Source organism: Cryptotermes secundus, unplaced genomic scaffold (genome assembly GCF_002891405.2).
Source record: "Cryptotermes secundus unplaced genomic scaffold, Csec_1.0 scaffold407, whole genome shotgun sequence".
Taxonomy (NCBI): domain Eukaryota; kingdom Metazoa; phylum Arthropoda; class Insecta; order Blattodea; family Kalotermitidae; genus Cryptotermes; species Cryptotermes secundus.
Window position 1 is genome coordinate 4,447,868 of NW_019741981.1, and position 5,598 is coordinate 4,453,465.

Genomic DNA, 5,598 nt, shown 5'->3' on the forward strand with positions numbered 1-5,598 from the left:
CATCCAGGCTGTAAATAGCCACAATTTTCCCAATATCTGTGCACCGGAACAGGAAGTTGGGAGAAATATGCAATGAAGTTTTGATGTATCATAAAATTAATGATATCATAATTGAATGCAAAACAAAGATTAGTTCCGGACAGTTTGGTGTACCGGTTCCTAGTTTGTATCCAGAAGTACTCACTTCCGATCTTGGCTATCTAACGGAGTATTCGTAGTATTTTTCAGAGTATCATCTGGAGTAACGAATTTAAGTAGGCCATAACCTCTTCCTTCCATACCCTTACCTACCCCCCAATCATAATTTTCTTTTCTGATTCCGCAATATGGAATCTATAAATCTTCAACAGCTCTGTGCACAGCCTGGAAGTCATTCACACAGTCAACAGAGATTTGTGAGAAAGTACGGGAAACCCCAAATTTTCCCTCCCCGTTTTGAAATTTCTGTACTCTACAATATTCAGTTAAAGAAATATAATATGATTTCTGAATCAGTGTTAAGGCTGTGGCTCAAGAAGTGAAGCACTAACAAATATTTTCAACAAGAACAGAAACTCGACTTAATCCATCTCTTGTTCTGTCTGTCATGGACTCTGAAACAGAGAAAAGAGGAGGAATTTCGAGTGAGTAATTGTAAGGACAGTGAAGTCAGAACTGATAGATTTTCGAATTCTTCGCTGACGGTATGTTCAGTTTCACTCTTAGGCAGCAGGCAGCATACTATTCCTCTATTAGGAAGGGCACGATAATTTGTTTTTGCCACGGAAAATCGTGACGTCATAATGGCTGAATCAACAAAGAAAGGTTCTGTGGTCTTGGTCATTGCTTTTTCCGAGAACATAGTAAGACAGATAGTTCCAGTGCCCATATATCAAATGCGCCTGTTAAAGATACGTCATTGATTTCTACTGTAAGACCGACAGATCTGTGTTTTGTGCCTTGAAAGACTTTCCTTCAAGGAAGTTAAACTCATACAATAATCAGCGAACATACCGCGCAGTTCGCAGAAACAAATTTTTACAAGTTTGTAAATGTCAACATTTAAATTCTGCTGGCAGACGTAGCTCTGATTTACCGACCGACGGAATGATTAATAATGAGCCTCGAATGACGGCAGAAGCAGGGACGTTCGTGAGAGGAATAATTCTTAGCAGACCACTCAGTCACTACTACTACTACTACTACTACTACTACTACTACTACTACTACTACTACTGCTACTACAGTACTATTACTGTTAGGAGTCGGGATACCTCAGTCGGTAAAGTAACTGGCTACAGGCAGAAAAGCGAGTTTCGATTCCTGGAAAGAAAAGGGTTTCCCCGTAACTACGACGTCGAAGCACGTGTCTCGTAGTTCGAGAGCTCAGCCAACCTCCTTTAAAACTAGTACCGATTCATATAGCGCCCAGAGAGTGAAGTGACCACCTATCTTCTTCATCTGGTGTGAATCAAACTGTGTTCAGCCTCATTCCACGTTAAATTACTTATATGACTTCACGGGTCCCTATGCGTGGTCATTAGGTTTACCATTATTTTAGTGTCTATTATGAATATTATCGGAACACGCGGTAGCGTAGCTGCTTCGGGCAATATGTTACAAGCCGGAAGGTCGCGGGTTGAATTCCCCAATGAGGGCATTGGATTTTTTCAATTGACCTAATCCTTCCAACCCCATTATGGCCCTGAGGTCGTCTCAGCCTCTAATATAAATGAGTACCAGGATTCTTCCTGGGGGTAAAGGGCTGCCGGCGCGTAAGGCTGAAAACCTCACCGCCATCTATGAGCCTACTGTCTAGAAAATGTGGAAGCCTCGACGTCTCACAATCCTATGGGCCTCCACTGCCTGCTATAGGGATAGCCTTACAATTTTATGATTATTATTGTGACGTGTCGCGCTATGCAGGACACCACTCGGCGGCGGTGACGTGCCGAGCGGAGCCGAAGCGAGCCGAGTCCCGGCACACTGGTCGCTACGCAACACGGGTAAACAGTGGTTGCGAGAGACCACTCCCGACAGCGTTACCAGTAACACCGGTAACCACGGCGCCGGACAACATTGGTGCCTATTACGTGGCTGTTTTCTGCGTTGTCCGGAACGAGGCTAGATACGGAGCAGCGAAGACTATTCATAGTCAGTTCTGAGTTCTCAAGTTCTCGAGTTACGAGTTACGAGTCAGCCAGGCAGTCAACCAGCATTTGCAGTGTAGTATTTGTGATACTGCCGATGGCAGTAAATGTCAGATTGTAATTTGTGTGATTGTAAGAGCGAATGTGAAATAAAATTCGCTATATCAAATACGGCGTGATATTATTGGTCGCGTTATACAACGATACACGTGACATTATTATTACACGAATTCTGTTTCTTAAATATATGTATTTTATAACATGAACTCTTAAAAATTAATTATGAAAATAATTCTCTGCCCAGTATTAGTGTACGATAGTTCGTGTGTACGTGTTCGTTTTGTTTGTCCTTTTGCTTGTGATTATATTAACATTCTCCTTTAGGTTGCTGAGCTGTTAAACTTGAATTATTATTATTATGTGGCTATTGCCTTTATGCTGTGTGTGTCCTTAATATATTTACCAGCATCTACACTGTGCTGTGTCTGTAACTGGCCTTGTAGCTGTTGACTCGGTACATAAATAATAAAGAATTTTATTATTATTATTATTATTATTATCATCATCATTATAAAAAGGTAAAATTGTTCCTGTGCTTAACCAATTAAGCACTACGGCATGAAGGCATATGGGGGAGTGGATTTATAGATCAATATTTTCTTGACCTCGGCACTAGCTGGAGGTGAGTGGTCAGCTTTACGACCTCGGCCGCTTTACCACCGGCGAAAGAGCCCCCCAGTACGCATTGCATAGGAGGCTGGGTGGGCCCCAGAGCCGGTCTAGACGACGTGGAGAAGAGAAAATTCTTGACCCTACCGGGACTCAAACTCCGACCCCTTGGTCGTCCATCCCGTAGGCAGTCGCTATACCGCCTTTATTATTTGATACGAAGACCTGAAGTAAGGGGACCGTTCGGAACACCCAGGCATAGATGGAATCATACTAAATTGGGTCGTAAACACATAGGATGGTAAAGTATGGACTGGAATCATCTGGCTCAGGATAATGACCACGTTTTCGTTGTTAAAATTGTTTGAAGTATGTAATGTGTAGATCAACTTGGCACCTTACACAGAATGTTCTGGAACGCAAATTACCTGCCGAAACATCTGTGATGTGAGGGGAAAGGAGCCCAAAAGAAGGCAATGCATGACAGTTCCGTAGCAGCTAACAAGCCTAAATTCTTTAAATTGTGGCGAAGTTCAAATACATGGGAACGATAGCGAAAAATCAAAATGAAATCCATGGAGAAGTTGTGAACATATTAGCCTTAATTCAGGGAAACCCTGCAGTTTATAATAATTTCTCTTCCTCTGGAGACAAAACAAACCGGAGGGGCAGATAGAAGTGCCCAGAAGACGAGGAAGAAGACGGAAGAAAATATTTTAATTGAAGGAGAAAGCTTGAGATCGCATTAAGTGGAGGAACTGTTTTGGAAGAGACTGTGGACCTGTCGTCTGACAGATTACTGATGAATGAATGTATGATATGTGAAATGTACATATTAAAAAAAAAAATTGAATTTTACTCAGTGTTTTACAAGAATGGAGAAACTTGTTCTCGACCTGAGGAAGGAACATGTATTGAACGGGTCTGAAGACAGGGCGCTGGGTGACTATTTGGATCCAAGAAAGGAAATGATAAAAGGTTGGAGAAAATTACTTAAAGAGGAGGTACAGAACTTGCTGTCTTCAGAATATAGTTTCTAGGATATGAAATTCGCGGAACAGGTAGCACGCAACGGAAAAATGAGAAATGCATTAACATTTTTTGTCGTAAAACTTGAAGGGAAGAGACCACTTGGGAAGACGAAAGGACAGGGCCTAATATTAGAAGTGACTCTAGAGAAAAAGGGTATGAGGCTGTGCAGTGGATTCAACTTAGGATAGGGTCATGAGCCGCGCCATAGCTCAAGCGGTTAGTCGCTGGCTTCCCACCGCGGCGGCCCGGGTTCGGTCAAGTGGGATTTGCGGTGGACAAAGTGGCGCTGGGGCAGGTGTTCTCCGAGTACTTCGGTTTCCCCTGCCAATCTTCATTCCACCAATTGCTCCACAATCACCCTCACCTGTCATCTTGGGCTGGTACAATAGGCCAGAAGTGGCCGCAGTATAAGAGACTTAGTCCCACCCCACTAGCAATAAAGAAAATAGGATAGGGTCCAGTTGCGTGCTCTTGTAATCACGGTAATGAACCTTTTTGTTTGGTATAAGACAGCAAATTGCAAAACACATTGGCCGCGCGGTCTAAGGCATGAACTGTCTTCGGCCGCTAGAACGCTGGGACCATGGGTTCGAATCCAACTCGAGGCAAGGATGTCTGTGTGCTTTTATTATGTTTGTGTTGTTCTGGTGTGTAGGTAGGGGCCTTCCGACGGGCTGATCCCCGTCCAAGGAATCCTATCGACTGTGTGTAGATTAAGAAACTGAAAAATTGACCAAGGTCCACAGGGGCTGTACAGCCGCAGATGACAGATAAGAGGAGTTACGTGTAGACTAAAGGAACTACGGATCTGGACGATTCTTACGTGAGGGCGCAGAGATCGCAGGGAAAGTAAGCGGTTTTCCATGCCAGGGTAAATCAGGTAGTCCCCTGAAGATTCGCTCCGTTTCATGTTTTCCTTGCGCCGCGAACAGAGTGCTACAGTGCGTGGGTCTTTACGGTCTAAGATTTTATTTTGAGCGAGCTGATACGTCATTCTGATCGTGGGAATGATACGGTATCAATTGACAACTTCGACAGCTTCGTATGTTTACGATACAGAGCAACAGGCCCGGCGGCAGAATGTTGGTAAATGTCGTGTCTCCAGCCTTGAAAGCCTCCACAAAGCGACATTCCGCCAGTTATCAGTCTAGTTGAAACAGAGAAGTCCCATTACAGGAAAGACGATAACTGTACATAAAGGTGCGTCCACATTACTCGTGCTCGTGTGACTCGCTATGCTCGCGAGTAATGTGGACGATATAAGTTACGAGACAAGCAAATTTTTAATTTTTAATTTAAAAACTATAGCCAATAAATTAAAATACGACTACAGCCTATACACACTACGAGTAAATATACGGATCCTCACGCGCCGAAGCCTGGCGAGCAACTGAAGTAGTGTGGACGAAGATTTACAAGCACAAGTAAAAGCCAGACGAGTCTCCCGACGAGCACAAGCCTGGCGAGCATGAGCTCGAGCACGAGTAATGTGGACGTGCCTTAATAGGAGATGGTTTATGACTATGTAAGTATGTTAGCTTATAGGACTATGTAAAGGCACAAAAAGGTAATGTTGTTCCTGTACTTAACTAATTAAGCACTATGCATGAAGGCATGTGGGGGAGTGGATGTATAATCCATATTTTCTTGACCTCGGCACTAGTTGGAGGTGAGTGGTCAGATTCACGCCCCGGCCGCTTTACTCCTCGGGGAAAGAGCCTCTAGTACCCACTGGACAGGAGGTTGGGTGGACCCCAGAGCCGGTCCA

General features: G+C 43.8%; 1 protein-coding gene across 1 annotated transcript in view; it reads right to left on the reverse strand.

The window, feature by feature from the left end:
* Nucleotides 1-229: 229 nt before the first annotated feature.
* LOC111872902 overlaps nucleotides 230-5,598 on the reverse strand; it is a 65,415-nt gene continuing 60,046 nt past the window's right edge. The window contains exon 7 of the transcript XR_002844312.2: nucleotides 230-593. The gene's annotated coding sequence lies outside the window, so the exon portion shown is untranslated. The remainder of the gene's footprint in view (nucleotides 594-5,598) is intronic.